This window comes from Nymphalis io, chromosome 9 (assembly GCF_905147045.1).
Source record: "Nymphalis io chromosome 9, ilAglIoxx1.1, whole genome shotgun sequence".
NCBI classification, from domain to species: domain Eukaryota; kingdom Metazoa; phylum Arthropoda; class Insecta; order Lepidoptera; family Nymphalidae; genus Nymphalis; species Nymphalis io.
Window position 1 is genome coordinate 3981325 of NC_065896.1, and position 18171 is coordinate 3999495.

Genomic DNA, 18171 nt, shown 5'->3' on the forward strand with positions numbered 1-18171 from the left:
TTTTTTAATTACTGATGTAAATATTTAAAACAATATATATAGTGTACTATAAAACTACAATATGTAGCTTATTATATTTTTTATTAGATGATATAATGCTATTTCCAACGAACGATAAAATATGACTTAGAAACATTCAAGAAAAAACCCTACTTATTACTTAACAACCAGCAACACACCTGCAAGCCAGTTGTTGGAAATGTCAATGAGCGTTGGTAGTTATTTTCTATCACGTAAGCCTTCTGACCATTTGGCCTCCATATTACACCACATAAAAAAACTTAGCTTTTTTAAATCAAATCACATAAAAATATACTTAATTCAAGAAGATATTAACAAGTATTTTTGAATCATCATTTTAAATAATTTTATTTATGTAAAGCGACCACCGGTTTGGATATTTATTGTGGTATATAAGTTATTTACTGGTGGTAGGGCTTTTTGCAAGCTCGTCTGGGTAGTTACCACCCACTCATCAGATATTCTACCGCAAAACAGCAATACTTGATATTGTTGTGTTCCGGTTTGAAGGGTGAGTGAGCCAGTGTAATTACAGGCACAAGGGACATAAAATCTTGGTTCCCAAGGTTGGTGGCGCATTGGCTATAAGCGATGGTTGACATTTCTTACAATGCCAATATCTAAGGGCGTTTAGTGACCACTTACCATCAGGTGGCCCATATGCTCGTCCACCTTCCAATTCTATAAAAATATATATATATATATATACTCTACCTAGTTAACCCGGCAATAAACTCATTAGTTACTTAAGTAGTTAGTGTGAGTTAGTTAATTTAATATTGTTTCAAAAGAAATAATAAAAATCCAAAAAATAACGTTAGTTTACAAAAAAATCTTTCAGTTATACTTAAATTTTGATCATATATTTAATTGATATTCATATATTATCTAGAAACTTGAAATTACAACAAATAATTATGTATTGTGTAGTCTAATTGATAAATGTTTATTATAAATAAAATATTAATTATAATAATTAAATACACACTTATGTAAGACATTTAACAGTAACAGTAACAGCCTGTTAATATCCCACTGTTGGGCTAAGGCCTTCTCTCCCTTTTGTGGAGTAGATTTTGAGCTTATGTGGAATAAGCTCCATGGTGTTCCAAGGCGGGTTGGTAGAATACACATGTGGCATAATTTCAATGAAATTAGACACATGATGGTTTCCTCACGATGTTTTCCTTCACCCGCAAGCACGAGATGAATTATAAACACAAATTAAGCACATGAAAATTCAGTGGTGCTTGCCCGGGCTTGAACCTACGATCATTAAGATTCATGCGTTCTAACTACTAGGCCATCTCAGCTTAACGACATTAAGGTATTTATTTGTTGCAATTAAACGAACAATATTAAAATCAAAACTCAAAATCTGAATATACTGTATTTAGTTAGGAAGGTAATTAATACTATTCTCCTTTGATTAAAGAATTTGATATTGAAGTAAGAAAATATGAGAGCCACTGAAGTTGAATATAATTTTATCTTTGCTATCGCAAATAAACTACATTTAAAACTTATCGTAAAGTACAGCGCAGAAATGTTAAATAAAGCTAGTAAATTAAAAAGCAATTGCTCGAACCTGCACAGTTTGTTCAATAGTGTATTTAAAAAAAAAAACATCTTCGCTTTTACATTACTCAAGTTTAAATGCAGCTCGCCAAGTTCTTAAAAAATCAATCGTATAACATTTCAGTTTTCTATTAATATAATATATGGGTTATTTAATATCAGAAATAAATTTAATTTAAAGTATGTAAGCAGACTTGCAAACGAGCTATGGTAAGTCACCACCGCCCATAGGTATTGGTACTATAAGAAATTTTACCCATTCCATACATAGTCAACGCGCCAGCAACCTTGGGAACTATGACATTTTATTCTTGATGTGCCTGTAATTACGCTGGCTCACTCACCCTTCAAATCTAAACACAACAATATTGCTGTTAAAAGGTCATATGTGATGAGTGGGACCAAAACGGGCTTGCACAAAGCGCTACCACAGAGTTTGTACTACTATTTAAAGCCCAAGACACGTAATAAAAAATAAAAAACAAAAAGAAGCTAAATTTAGTTTCGAACGACCTCGTTCTATATTCGAAATATTTTCAAAAATCCAACCTCGTGGATTCTTGTTTTGAAGGTAAATTAAAAGTAGGTGACGCAAATTTTACCTTCATATATATGACGTAAGAATCCAAAGTGATATAAACAACTTTTAAATCTGTTTTGATTACCTATAAATGGATAAAGGCACCGACCGGTACAGAATATCTGATTAACTTTATTTTGTATTCGGTAATTAAATAATTAAAGACATTTATGACACAATTATCAAACAAATAACAGGGCGAAATTTAATCGCATACTCCATTCCTTGTAGTAAGTAGTGGGTTCATATCCAAAATTAATAAGCTTAATTTATGCTTACAATTCATCTCGGTATTTATTGATTTTATTTATAAGGGAAATAAAAAAGTTCATAGCACATAAATAAATACATCACAAAAACAATACAGAATCCAATAAATTTTAAGTAGAAATATTTCACATAAACAGAAATAAATGCATTTATTTCTGGTATAAACAAAAAACTTAAATTAAATAATATTGAGGATAATAGGAATTTCTTTGAAAAAAATAATAAATTAAAAACGAAATTGAAATTGAATGGTGATGAAAAATTCACATGGCTAACTATCACGTAATATATACTCAAATAGGAGCAGTGTGATGAAATAAGTTATGATCAGAGGAGGTATTTGCAAAGGCACGTTTACCGTTACAGCTTAACAGTAACGTCTTTGTCGCAAATGTGACCGTTGCTTTACAGAAAGCAATGCGGTCGCTTATATTTGAGTTGGATATCGCGCAGGTGTGTTCAGTCCCTTACCGCTTACGCACAACAAGCCCAAATAATAGATCCGTATTGGTTCAAACTTGAATCTGATAATTCCTCTGAAGCCTATATAAATATTCATTTCGACACAGAATCAACATACATACCTTGCAAGGATCACGGGTAAATAAATAAACTGAAGCCATTTTTAATGTATTTACATTATTATACTATGTTCATAATAATAAAATACGTTTTTTCATACTTTTATTTATTTGTTTTAAGAAATAATTTAATTTAATTTTTCATAAAATATAAACTGATTATAATTTTTTATTTGGAGGCATATTTGTTTTGATGTTTATCCTTTAATCACACACCAGCTGGTGGCAAAAAAGCCCGATGTGATGATGCTGCTGGCGATGTTCTCCTGACTGATTTGGGCTATGGTGTCTATTTTCAAAACTTGCCAGATGCGCAACCATGCACAAGTACATACGCAAATCTCTCTGTATAATTCTTTATAAGCACATTTACCTTCAAGACTTAAATTTTTCTTGACAAAAAACCCAACAAAATATTGTTGGACCGAATCAGGGATCGAGCCCAGCAGCTAGATAACAGCGGCCTAACAACATAACGACTACACCAACGAGGAAACCAAATAAGACAATAAATGTTTAAAATAATAAATAATTACCATAATAGATTTCTTAATATATTTTTTAAACTCAATAGATACTCATGTGACTATCACAGCCATCTCTTTTTAATATATGTATCCTATGTATGAGCTCACTATAAGCCTCAGCATATAATCAATTGCATTTAATTAAAAACCTTTATTATAATTATTTTAATTTATTATCGTCTACTAAAACGGGCGATTAATATCCATAAAAAAACAATCCCAATAATACGATGAAATGACAAAGTTCCATGATACAAAGAAACGTGCTTATTTTACGCTCACGCAACACATTATTACTCGTTTACACGTATATAATGTCTACGTTTTTCCAACATCACAAAAAGCTGTCATTTTATAGGGCCTAAATTGATTCTTTCAAAATCATATTACTACATTACTCATGTCATAAACATGAACCCCGACCGCGTCAGACATGAAAGGTCGCATTTGTTGTCAGAAGGGATAGTACATGACTTGCAAAGAAAAAAGTTGGATGAATTATAGATACGCGTTTCTATTGTCCATGGAAATTTTTAATGTTAATAAGAATAATTTACGTAAATTTAAATTGGTTGGTTGGCTAGTTGGTTGTTTCTTAAGTATGGATTATAATAGTTATGATTTATCGCTTGAGTTTTAACCACCAACCCAATTAGAATCTGCCGTAGTCGTCTACTGACTGAATATTATAATTACACGTCTTACAATTAATTATGTATTAATTTTCAGACTTATAGTTATTTTTTATTAAAATGGTTTTATTAAAATATATGGCTTTAATAAATATTCAATACTAAATCAATTACTGACAATGCAATCGCATTTTTCAAGTCATTTTCCCACCAAAATCTATCGCAAAAAGAAAAGGAATGCTTACCCCAAACCCATATACTCGTACAAGCAAAAGTTTCGTGAAGTTCCAAGTCTCAATCTGATTTAGGCCTCACTCTCATTCTCCAAGTGTACAGAATGTTTACACTGACTGGCGTGTGATTAGGAATTCGTTCCAAAACAATATAACAAAAAGCAGACCATAGTTCTTTTTAGCCGAGATGGCCCAGTGGTAAGAACGCGTGAATCTTAACCGATGATCGTGGGCTTACCCCGGGCAAGGTCCACTGAATTCTCATGTGCTAAATTTGTTATTATAATTCATCTCGTACTTGACAGTGAAGGAAAATATCGTGAGGAAACCTATTTGAAACGCGTGGTGGAATAAGCTCCAAAACTTCGCCTCTAAAAAGAAGGAGGCCTTAGCCCAGCAGTGGGACATTCACCGGCTGTCGCAAGAAGTTCTTTTAAAGTTTTTTTAGAGACTTATCCATTTGGACGTCATTTTGTAAAACCGTTTTCTTCTTGTATTATATGTAGAGTTCATTTAAGGTCATTGACGTGATTCACTAAAGTGAAGTCACCACAGGGACGTCAACTCGTTATCGGAATTCAAAGTACGTCCAACTTCCAAAAGGAATTCAAAATGTGCTCACATCACGATATTCTTGTATTTATCGTCAAAGCAATCTAAATACAGCACCTCTAGTCACTTTACGCTTCGAACAACTTCAGTTTTGTTACTTTCTTTAAAATATCCACAATCTTTATTTAACATCGCAACATGGTAACAAAGCAAAGTCATTGAAATTAAAACGATTATAAATTGATACAGAATTCCGCAGATCACTGGAGGCAAAATCAATTTGCCAGTTCATCCATGCAGCGTAATCGTCGTATAAAATAAAATATTAAATGTATTAAAAATAATTTTATGAGTTATTGTAACTACTGTTTCATAAGCAAATAAAAACAATATCTACGTTTCAAACGAATCATATCCACGTTTCATATATTAAACGTTTGAATTAAAAAGTTTAAATTCTCCCAACTTCATCCATCTCAAATTCTGTTCCTAGTGTATCCTAGGTATCAATGTGTAATAATAAATAATAATTAGAGGCAAATATATATAAGTATATTTTAGACGGGCAATTTGGTCACCATTTTACTGGTGGTAGAGCTTTGTACAAACTCGTCTGGGTAGGTACCACCCACTCATCAGATATTCTCTATACCGCAAAACAGCAGTACTTGGTATTGTTGTGTTCCGGTTTGAAAGGTGAGTGAGCCAGTGTAATTACAGGCACAAGGAACATCTTAGTTCCCAAGGTTCTTGGCGCATTGGTGATGTAAGCGATGGTTAAGATTTCTTACAATGCCAATGTCTGTGGGCGTTGGAGACCATTACCATCATGTGGCCTATATGCTCGTGCCTTCCTTTTCTATAAAAAAAAATATCTCGTCGTTATTGGTTTTGTAAGTAAAAGAAAGCGTTATCAATCATGTGACTTAAGGTGTTATATACCATGTAATTTACCTTGGATTATCAATAGCCAATCATTGTCCACTGCTGAACATAGGCCTCTCCCAAGGCGCGCCAAAGCTCCCTGTCCTTCGCCTTCCGCGTATAGTTGGTGCCCGCCACCTTCTTAAGGTCATCGGTCCACCTGGCTGGAGGGCGCCCTACGCTGCGCTTGCCGATTCAGGGTCTCCACTCTAGGACTCGGCTGCTCCAACGGCCATCGGTCCTACGGCATACGTGACCAGCCCACGGCCACTTCAGCCTGCTAATTTTGCAAGCTATGTCGGTGACTCCGGTTCTTTTCCGGATAATCTCATTTCTGATCTTATCCTTCAAAGATACTCCGAGCATAGCTCTAGTGGACTAGTCACGTGAATTTTAACCGAATGTATCGGTTAAAATTCACGTGCGCTAACCACTGTGCCATCACGATTAAGTAATGATTATCTCGGTTTTTATGCAGCTTACGACAACATTTTAAATAAAACATGTCACAAGTATTATAAGATCGAATCAAAAGCACTAATTAATTATATATTCTAAAGTAATAAATTATAAAAGTCAAAGCGAAAATTCCTAAGCCCGCAAACACGCCAGTTATTAGCCGCTAGAAGTAAGCCGATGCTAGAATAACGTTAACTGGCGTCCATTTCGCTAAATATACACGTTTAAAATTAGCCGTGGAATCCACTTTCAGTCCATTTACCTATTAAGAGATCTCATAAGCATTTTGTTTCTAAAATGTTTTAAATTAACTTTGTATTTTATATAATTTTATCGACATTCAATTTTATTAAAATAATTGTCAACAGATTTCATAATGACTTTTGAATGTTAATTAGCTTTCATTTGTTTTTATTGTAGCGATTCTATTAACGCTTTAATGTAGAATTTAAATACGTAAAACATAAATATATAAATATATTTATATTACAAACATAATTATAAATTCTATAAAAAAATATATATTGCGTTTTGTATAGACGACAAATTCGATTAATGAAATCCACTTAAAAATCGCAGGTGAAAAACGTTTTTGAGTTTTTAAACAAACGGTCGATCTAATATAACTCTGATCAAAGAGAGTTAATGTTATAAAACCCCATTACTTTGGACTCCGAAACCGTTCTGAGGCTTTCAATCGCCGATTGATCAAGTTGATAAAAAAAATAATTTGTAGTTTAACCTTATCCTTTGATGTTAGTTTTAAAAATACGTCGGATTTTTCGTTGGGAGTCTATGCTATGTCATGGCTCTGAAAGTAACTCTTTCCATATTCATATTTGTTGGTAGGGCTTTACGCAAGCCCATCTAAGTTTCAACTTTTTTTTTATAAATTAGTTACACTGGCTCACTCACCCGTCCAACCAGAACACATGTATACTAAGTATTGCTGTTTGGCGGTGAATATGTTTTTTTTTAACTATTAATAGGCCAGCGTTTGACCGTTGACTTGCCTGATGTTAAGCATGATAATGTAATGTAATGAGTGGACAGTACCTTGGGTAGTTTGGACAAAGCCCGTAGTAGGGCACGTAACTATATTGGAATTATATTTCTATTCTGTTTGTGTTTATTTAACAATTGTTTCGTTATAACTGGATGCCTTTGCTCACTTGGCTTTTGTATAATAAAAAAAAGAAATATAATAAAAAGGACACGTTCAAAATATTTAATTACGCCATATTTATTCCCTACTTCTAACGGTGAGGGATAAAACAACGTATTCCTCAAGCGTTTTAAATAACCAGATCAAAATTGACTTTCCGTAAAACAATAGACCAAAACAAGTGTATTTACGTAACGTTATAAATGCGGTGACTTTAAAAAGGATTTTGTTTGTTTTTAATTTCAGCTGTGACCTGGTAAAAACACATTTCTGCAGCAGCTTTAAATGTAGTTGCTTTGTTAATTCGAACCACGCCGCCAGGGATCCAGTGTCGACCGAGGCGGATGTAATTAAAATCGAGACCGCGTTAATAAAAAATTAGCACAACAGCTGTTGCCAGTTTGTTGGTAACGCTTATTGTTCGAATTTCAAACGATTTATATTTTATGAGATCGTATTGACCACGGTTTTGAGGTTTTCTTTTGAAAAGTTTTAGACTGGAACTTATTTTTTGTGTGTACAGTTTATTCGGTAAAACACATTTAATTATTCTTATAGCTTTCAAAATGGCGTATGTTTTCCCTTCATTTTTTAAATATTTTTAAATGGAGGGTGGTTGTTGATTTTATTTATTTTTTGCAAATAATGATAATATACATACATGCACACACATGATGATACGGCCGTATTAGCACGTTTTTTTTTTAAATTCATCATCATGTCTTTCCTCATTTACAAGTAACTACGATTTGCTTCGTGGCAAATTGCTTACATTTTTCATTGGAAATGTAGTCTCAGTGTGCTATTTATTAGCACGCGCAACTGTAAGTTACACTAGTTGCTCCCCAGCCTTAACATTTTATTATGTTTACAATTGTTTTAAAATTTTCGTAAATTGTTTTAAATCTTGAATATACGTGACGATCTTATTTCCGATTTATTAGTCACAATTTCCTATTTTTTTATTGTTAATAGGCCAGCGTTTGACCGTTGACTTGCCTGATGTTAAGCATCGACACGGTCTAAGATGTAGCACGCTTGCCTATAAGAAACCTGTTTACTCTGGATTTGAAGACACCAACATTGTACCTATCAGGAAATACGGACTCAGGCAAAGCATTCCATAGTTTCGCAGCGCGAATGATGAATGTAGATTCGAAGCGCTTCGTACGTAGGCGGGGAATTTCCACTGTGTACCTATGGCGCTTTGGTCGCGTTTGCCTGGCCGTTCGATAGTAAAAGGGGGCGGGAGGAATCAGTTCGTGTAATTCCTGAGCACATTCTCCGAAATTTATCCGATAGAAGACTGAGAGTGATGCAACCACACGTCAGTGTTCAAGACTTTGGAGCCTTGACCCGACAAATGTGTCGTCTCCTATCAGCCTTCTTCCTAATACCTCTTTTACCTCCAAAAAAAAATACTATTTCTAAAACTAGCTATATAAATCTAGATATCATATTTTTTTCGATCGTATACTTTATAGAAAAGTCTCCAAATCAATTTTTATATTAAAATATATAATGCTAGATTAATAATTTATAATTAAATTCGATCTTAATTAAAAACCACTGAACGCAGTATACTACGATATATTTAATTAGTAAATATGTCTTATCGTGTAATATTTGTTGAAAGTTTGGCGTTAAGCAATTTACATTTTACAGCAGCGGTGTGAAAATACGACAAAGTATGTTAACGATGAAAGTTTTGTTAGTGAGTTCTGCGCCAGTAGAGTGTCTATAGTAGAAAACATATTTCATACATTGTCTGTGCGTTTTTAGGGAGGACATTAGTGTTATTGTGAAAGTTGTCTCCCTTTGTATAAAGTAACGGACGTAAAACTTACATAAATATATTTAAACAGTAAGAGATGAACATGATAAACATACTAAAGAATAAATAGTTATTGTTTACCATATGCTGGTCCGCCTACCTATATTAAAAAAAAACTGTATTAAAAAATTATATAATATAAAATAGGAGGATGACTACTGTACTGGTCAAAGTAACGATAAGTTATTGGTACGGTATTATCTTTGCTTGATTTTAGGAAGGCTTTTAATACGGTAAACTCTGTGTTTTGTGTCTGTGTGTACTATTTATCTGGTACATTAATCTTAAGAGGGCACCTAGAACAAGATTTCAGATTTCACCCGCGCTTCTCTTAGATGCCCCTCTCGGCGCCTGATCTCATTTCTATACTTTTTCTATTTACAACGACCGGTAGTATGGCATATAATTATTTTTTTCTATCATTTTTTTTGATGAATATGTAATAACTATAATATGCAATAACAAACTTAGCACAAAGAGCTGTCAAGAGTTTTTTCGTGGTGGACTTAAGAAACAAAAATATATATTTAAAGTATATGTGACGTGAGACAGGAAATGCAATTATTCGCGAAAAGAAAATGTAGTAAACGCAAATCATATATTTATCACAAAATATTCCTAGTGATAGGCGTAGATACGTATTACTGGTGGTAGGGCTTTGTGCAAGCTCGTCTGGGTAGGTACCACCCACTCATCAGATATTCTACCGCAAAACAGCAATACTTGATATTGTTGTGTTCCGGTTTGAAGGGTGAGTGAGCCAGTGTAATTACAGGCACAAGGGACATTACTGGTGGTAGGGCTTTGTGCAAGCTCGTCTGGGTAGGTACCACCCACTCATCAGATATTCTACCGCAAAACAGCAATACTTGATATTGTTGTGTTCCGGTTTGAAGGGTGAGTGAGCCAGTGTAATTACAGGCACAAGGGACATAAAATCTTAGTTCCCAAGGTTGGTGGCGCATTGGCTATAAGCGATGGTTGACATTTCTTACAATGCCAATGTCTAAGGGCGTTTGGTGACCACTTACCATCAGGTGGCCCATATGCTCGTCCACCTTCCTATTCTATAAAAAAAAAAAAAAGATTGTTTGTAAAGATAATTAATTATTCAGTTTTCGTCTCAATAAATTATAGCATTGCGAGTATAAGCCAGAACATAATGCAGTTTACATGCAATATTGATTTACTCGAACAAATTTTTGTTTTATAATTACATACGAGAAAGCTAACTGCGAATCGGGATAACTGCTTCTGAATATGCGTTATTTTAGTCTATTACTATCTAGATTTTATATCTGAGGAGAGGAGGCCAGCAGTGAGACATTTCCAGGCTGTTACTACAACTGCTTAATTACTAGTAAACAAATTAAATTTATTAGTAAATTGGTACGTAGAGTCCATGTAAGCGAAGCAACAATACCATACTGTATATAATAACATTACATACATTTATTTACATACATAATATAAATGTATTCATAGGCTGGAAAGTCCACATATCAAGCACTGCTGTAAATGACATCCACCTATTTAGATATTTAATTGTTAAGTCATTTAATTATTGTATTTTATTAAAGGTATACATAATTTCATAATTTATATACATATAAATTTTTATATCATATACTTTTGTCTATTTACTCAAAGCAAACCATATAATTTCGCTTACTAAATAGTATTATATTCATCCTTATGTAGAATGTGAATATTATGTATAAATTAAGTGAAGCGGGCAATAAAAAGGAGATAAAATAAAATAAGCAGAAGTTACTCTTAGTGTGTTCATTTCAATTATTTAGATATTTAATTGTTAAGTCATTTAATTATTGTATTTTATTAAAGGTATACATAATTTCATAATTTATATACATATAAATTTTTATATCATATACTTTTGTCTATTTACTCAAAGCAAACCATATAATTTCGCTTACTAAATAGTATTATATTCATCCTTATGTAGAATGTGAATATTATGTATAAATTAAGTGAAGCGGGCAATAAAAAGGAGATAAAATAAAATAAGCAGAAGTTACTCTTAGTGTGTTCATTTCATTATTGAAGCAGGATTTAGTGCAAGCCCGTCTAGGTAGATACCATCCACTAATCACATATTTTACGGCCAAGAATAGCAATACGTAGTATTGTTGTATTCCGGTTGGAAGAAAGAGGGAGCTATTGTATCTACAGGCACAAGGCACATAGCATCTTTGTTCCGAAAGTTAGTGGCGCATTGGTGATATAAGGAATGGTTAATATTTCTTACGGCGCTAATGTCTATGGGTGGTGGTGACCATTTCCATCAGGTGGACAAGCGGATGTACACCATCCAATATTATAACAAAAAGATTGTATACAATCAATCAATCAACAGCCAATCGTTGTCCACTGCTGAACATAGGCCTTTCCCAAGGTGCACCAAAGCTCCCTGTCCTACGCCTTCCGCATCCAGTTGGTGCCCACCACCTTCTTAAGGTCGTCGGTACACCTGGCTGGAAGACGCCCTACGCTGCGCTTGCCGATTCGCGGTCTCCACTCTAGGACTCGTCTGCTCCAACGGCCATCGGTCCTACGACATACGTGACCAGCCCACTGCCACTTCAGCCAGCTAATTTTGCAAGCTATGTCGGTGACTCCGGTTCTTTTCCGGATAATCTCACTTCGGATCTTATCCTTCAAAGATACTCCGAGCATAGCTCGCTCCATAGCACGCATTGTATACAATCAGTAGTAAAACTTAATGAATAAAGATAGCTAAAATTTAATTATAAATCAGTTTCTGAAACGTTGGTCAATTTAGGTTGACTAATTTCATTTAAACCCTCATTTTTGACTATAACCTTATCGGCGTTCGACCTCATTGGTCGATTAAACCTCAAAATTACCAATATCACAAAAATATAAAAAAAATAAAAAAAATGCTTAAAAAAAATTAAATAATTATAATCTATTGGAATTATAGTATATTTTAATAGAGCTTCGCAATTTCGAAAGTAAACGAGTTGATTCGGATATTGGATTATAGGCAAAGAACAATAATCACATATAGTTGTTACCATTTTTGTAAATACCACATTTGTGTATCTCATTCATCTAACGTTAAAAACCTCGAATTGTGAAAAATCCTATTCATCTTTCTGATACAGCACCCTAAAGTTAAGGTTTTATGAGGCATGAACTATTGACACAAGATAAATGATCGCGTGAGGTCTATATAGACGTGGTTTCGGCACTTTGCCAAAATTAAATAATAGAGTCTCTGACCGGAAACTATTTTGCTATCGTCCTTGACTTAGTGTATTACCATAGACAAAGTTTTTCGGTTTATTGATATTAGTGAGGGTGTGGAGAAGGTACTTGTAAAATATGTCTTAGTCTTAACGTTTATATTTTTATAAATACTTTTTACTGGTGGTAGGGCTTTGTGCAAGCTCGTCTGGGTAGGTACCACCCACTCATCAGATATTCTACCGCAAAACAGCAGTACTTGTTATTGTTGTGTTCCGGTTTGAAGGGTGAGTGAGCCAGTGTAATTACAGGCACAAGGGACATAAAATCTTAGTTCCCAAGGTTGGTGGCGCATTGGCTATGGTTGACATTTCTTACAATGCCAATGTCTAAGGGCGTTTGGTGACCACTTACCATCAGGTGGCCCATATGCTCGTCCGCCTTCCTATTCTATAAAAAAAAAAAATATAATATATTTTATTATTTAATGGCACTTCAGTTTTATTTATTATTTTATACGAGAGCCAATATGGTGTAGTGGATACAGGACGTAGATCGTAACCAAAAATCGCAGGCACAATCTATATTATTTAAGTATATATATATATATATATATATATATATATGCTTAAATATAACCTGCATGCCTCTGGTGCAATTCTGACATATATATTTTAGTTGCATGTTGGAATAAACTCGAAGCACTTACAATACAATTTAACTGTATGCTTAATTAACTTATAGTATGTTTAAATAACTTAAGAATAATATTGCAATGTTCCTTAATTTTTATCCAAAAATTTTATAATACTTGTCGCCAGTAGTTTTATGAAAATTGTGAATATTCAATGCAATTTTATACTTTCGCCGGTAACTTTTAACTACGCATTTGTATTTTTTATCGCTTGATAATTTTATATTTTCTTCACACTATATCGAAAATGGGTCATCAGATAAAAATAGTATTCGATTGGTTAGAACCAAAAAAATTAACAAATGAATGGCGTGGCTCGTAAATTCTTCTCATGTCAAAAAAAACTCCCATTCAAATAGCAACCGTTTATGCTTGCAATAGAGTCACTTTTATCTTTTGTCATCAAGTTATTTTGAGAAGAATGGTCGATGTTTCGAGAGCTGTAAAACAAATTTGTGTGGCATCAAATGTGGTAGGCATCTATTAAAGTGAATTTTGATTGCTTCAGTTTAATTTCAACTTGTATTGCCTATTAAATGTTATTTTGTTAGTTTTTGGTACGTTTTAATGGTATCGTTTGCTGTCGAAATATCGGTGTTGAAATAAAGTATTGGTATTTTATTTTTATCGTCAAGTTTGGTTTTATGTATAGATGCCAAACTGATAAGCTAAAAAGTCTTATTTAACTCATACAGTTTTAAAAGAAACAAACTCACTAGCATTTACAATATTAGTAAGGATTACTTTGTACGTTAAATTTAATGTATATTAATTTAGTGTAAAAAAATATCACACCAAATGTATACATTGATATACGTATTAATGAGTTTTTGAGGTGGTTTGGAGCATATTCCACTACGCTGCTCTAATGTGGTGATTCTCAGCGAAATTAGACACATGCAGATTATTTCACGATGTTTTCCATCACCGTTAAGCACGAGATGAATTATAAACACAAATTAACCACATGAAAATTCAGTGGTGAACCCACGATCATGGGTTAAGATTTAAGCCTTCTAACCACTGGGTTATCTCGGTTTATGACAGAATACCAGGAAATACATAAAGTGCCTTTGTTGAAAATAAAAAGAAATGTTTGTGAACAAAACGTTTTTAATACGACATGGAAGCTTATAGATGAAAGCTCACTTTGGAAATTAAGCGATCGCCTCTACTTTTTCAAACATCAACAATTGTAATGTATATAGTATAAAACAAAGACACTGAATTCCTCTTTCTGTACCTCCGCTAACTAACCACGCATGCCACGCAGTTTTCAATACAGCTTTCACTTATACAAAGGGTATTTAACCAGGATGGTTTATATATAAAAATAATAAAGTTCTCCAGACCGATTTCGGCCACGGCGACTAATCTCAAGGGAGATTAGCCAACTACGCAGGAGATATTATAGTGCACAAGTGTGTGCGCAAACACAGGTGCACTCTCTATTCCTTAACTCTCATAATCCGATGGGACGGCAATCTGACACGACCGGAAAGAGTTCAGGCGCAGGACCAACGGCTTTACGTGCTTTCCGAGACACGGGAGTATACACACTTCCAACTTCCAGACTCCAGGCTGCTACTGAGAATTTTTCAACAGAAAAACCCAATAACGTTTTATTGGTCCGACCTGGGAATTAAGCCCAGCACCTCAGGGTCTGCGACTTTACATCAAACCACTAGACCAACGACCAATTTTATATATATATTGTAACAAATTAAACTATGTTGGTATTTTGACCAAAAACTGGTTTCGTACGGTTACTTGGCTAAAGCTGGCTAAGCCTAAGGTAGCAAGTTAAAAAAAGGCCTATATCTTCTAAGTCTAACTATTTTTATCATTTAAATTTATGGTTCAATAAAATTAATTATTTAAAATAAAATATATATTACTTTAATGATTTTATTTATCGCATATTTTTTCTTTTACGAATTATAATTTAAATGATATCTTAGTACATAGTAAAATAAAAACTTTCGTGCAACAAAAATAATTATTGTTGTATCAGTTACGCGAAGCGGAGGGTAATGACGTTGTTTTTGACGGTCATCTTAAATTTGCAATTTTTATTGCGGACTATGTGAATTTAATATGTGTTTTAAATACATATAACTTCATTTCTTATTTTGAGCCAAATGTATAAAAATAGATCGTTAAAACAATTTTAATGTAATTTAAATTATAGTTTAAGAAGAAATATTTACTTAAACAGTATGTTGAAAATATTTTTTTCATATAACTTTGTATGCGAACGCCAAAACTATAATAGTTACACAAAGACTTAGTATAAGAGATTTGGAAGTCTAAAAAATATCTACAAAAAAATCAACGATAGCATATCCTATATATATACAGTTATTAGTAATTAAAAAATATACAAATATACTATTAATATATATAATATACAAATATACTAAATATTACTGGTGGTAGAGCTTTGTGCAAGCTCGTCTGGGTAGGTACCACCCACTCATCGGATATTCTACCGCAAAACAGCAGTACTTATTATTGTTGTGTTCCGGTTTGAAGGTTGAGTGAGCCAGAGTAATTACAGGCACAAGGGACATAAAATCTTAGTTCCCAAGGTTGGTGGCGCATTGGCTATGTAAGCGATGGTTGACATTTCTTACAATGCCAATGTCTAAGGGCGTTTGGAGACCACTTACCATCAGGTGGCCCATATGCTCGTCCGTCTTCCTATTTTATATAAAAAAAAAACATATTAATATCAACAAAATATATAATAATACAGAGCTATAGTATATATAGTATAAACAAATGAACAATAGTGTATTACAGATGACATAAGATGACAAGAACTAGGAACTTTCTGACAAAATATGCTCACGGAGAAGTCTTGAAAGTAAATTTAAGGGTAGCTTTTCTAATATAATAATAATAATAATAATATCCTGGGACATTTTTTCACACACGGCCATCTGATCCCAAATTAAGCTTGTACAGAGCTTGTACTATGGAAACCAGACAACTGATATACTACATATACTACTTTTCTTTTGTAAATACATATTTGTATAGATAATTACACCCAGACTCAGGACAAACAGACATGTTCATGCACACAAATGTCTGTCCTGGGTGGGAATCGAACCCACAACCTTCGGCGTGAAAAGGCAAGTATCTACCAACCACGCCAACCGGCTCGTCAAATATAATATAATATGGTAATTTAATTTAAGAAAGGAAAAAATGGTTTAATTATCATAAATTATAATCCTTATCAAAATAAATAACGTATTAACTGTAACTGCTTCATGTTGATAAATATTGCTAACAGTAAAACTTTGTTATTCGAACCAGTAATTTATTTATTTTAATTTATTTAATAATTTATGAATTTTAATATAAGCGCATGAAAGCAGGGCTAGGCGTGTACTCTGTTTTATGCATATGTATTATATAGCCCTTAGCACTGCAAGGGCGAATAGTTCGGCGAATGTTTAAATCTCATTGATTAGAAAATGTACGGGACAAAATCCTTATTATAACTGTATGAAATTTAGACGAGCTATTCGATCCTAAAAAAAGGTGAAAAAAGATTTAATATAAATAATTTAGTGTAATACTACAATGAAGCCGAGATAGCCTAGTGGTTAGAACACGTGAATCTTAACCGATGATCGTGGGTTCAAACCCGGGCAAGCATCACTGAAGTGAATGTGCTTAATTTGTGTTTATAATTTCATTGACATTATGCCACATGTGTATTCTACCAACCCGCATTGGAGCAGCGTGGTGGAATAAGCTCCAAACCTTCTCCTCGAAAGGGAGAGGAGACCTTAGTCCAGCAGTGGGATGTTAACAGGCTGTTACTGTAATACTACAATATCGGAAAAGTAATAATAATAATAATAGTTTTAATTAAGTTTGTACATTTACATGTATTCATATGTATAATATATGGTGCCCGTTACATAGAAATATTCAAAGTTTAACACACCAGAGGATTTCATTAAACCAAATTATTGTTCAATTATTCTTATTTTTGACATAACAAACGATTTCCATTAAACATTTTAATCGTGATGTATAATAATAATCTTGGTAATCTAACAAATATTTATTAAACGAAAACGAAAGAAATTAAAATTTGTTCTGTAAGTGTGAAAGATATTTTGTATCGATGTTATAAAAACTTAATTTGTTGGATAAAATTGTTTATCATTCGATATAGTGTTCTGTCTACGTTGTAAGCATGAAATAATTATCTGTTTAAAAAAAAACACTTCAAATAAAATTCGAACCCGTAAAAATTTCATCTCCAACTTTTTTCCCTAAGGATGCTGTTTTCTTTATATTTAAATCGGACTGGAATGAAAAGGAATTTCCTTTTTTGTATGCGAGGGTTCCCAAACAAAAAATAAATTCAAAATCGGTTCACAAATATCGGAGTAAACATTAAAAAAATACAAACGATAACCTACTCCTTTCTTGAAGTCGTTTAAAAATCAACGTATTATACACAACACAGATTAAAAAAAATGCAGCACTCTAGTGACCTCAAAAGTGGAAATATGTTTTAAATTTAACTTTCAAAGTTCGAGACCATTAAAATAACTTAAAATTCGGAAGTCGATTAAAAATATAATTTCCAAAATACATTGAACAAGAAAAAACGAGACATAAATAAATCACAAGGTTTTTTTATTTCTTATTTTTGTTAAAGTTAAAAAAAATATCCAATAAGAGGAGCATGGGGAAAAAAGACTAGACTTTGTAATTATAGTGCCTATGTATAGGTAAAATAAATGTTAGCCTCCTAGCAAATATCCTATCTTGTGAATATTGAGAATCTATAATAGGCCTGTGACATTTTAGCACGCGGTATACGGTAGAGACTGAGATTTTGAGTGTCAGATGACT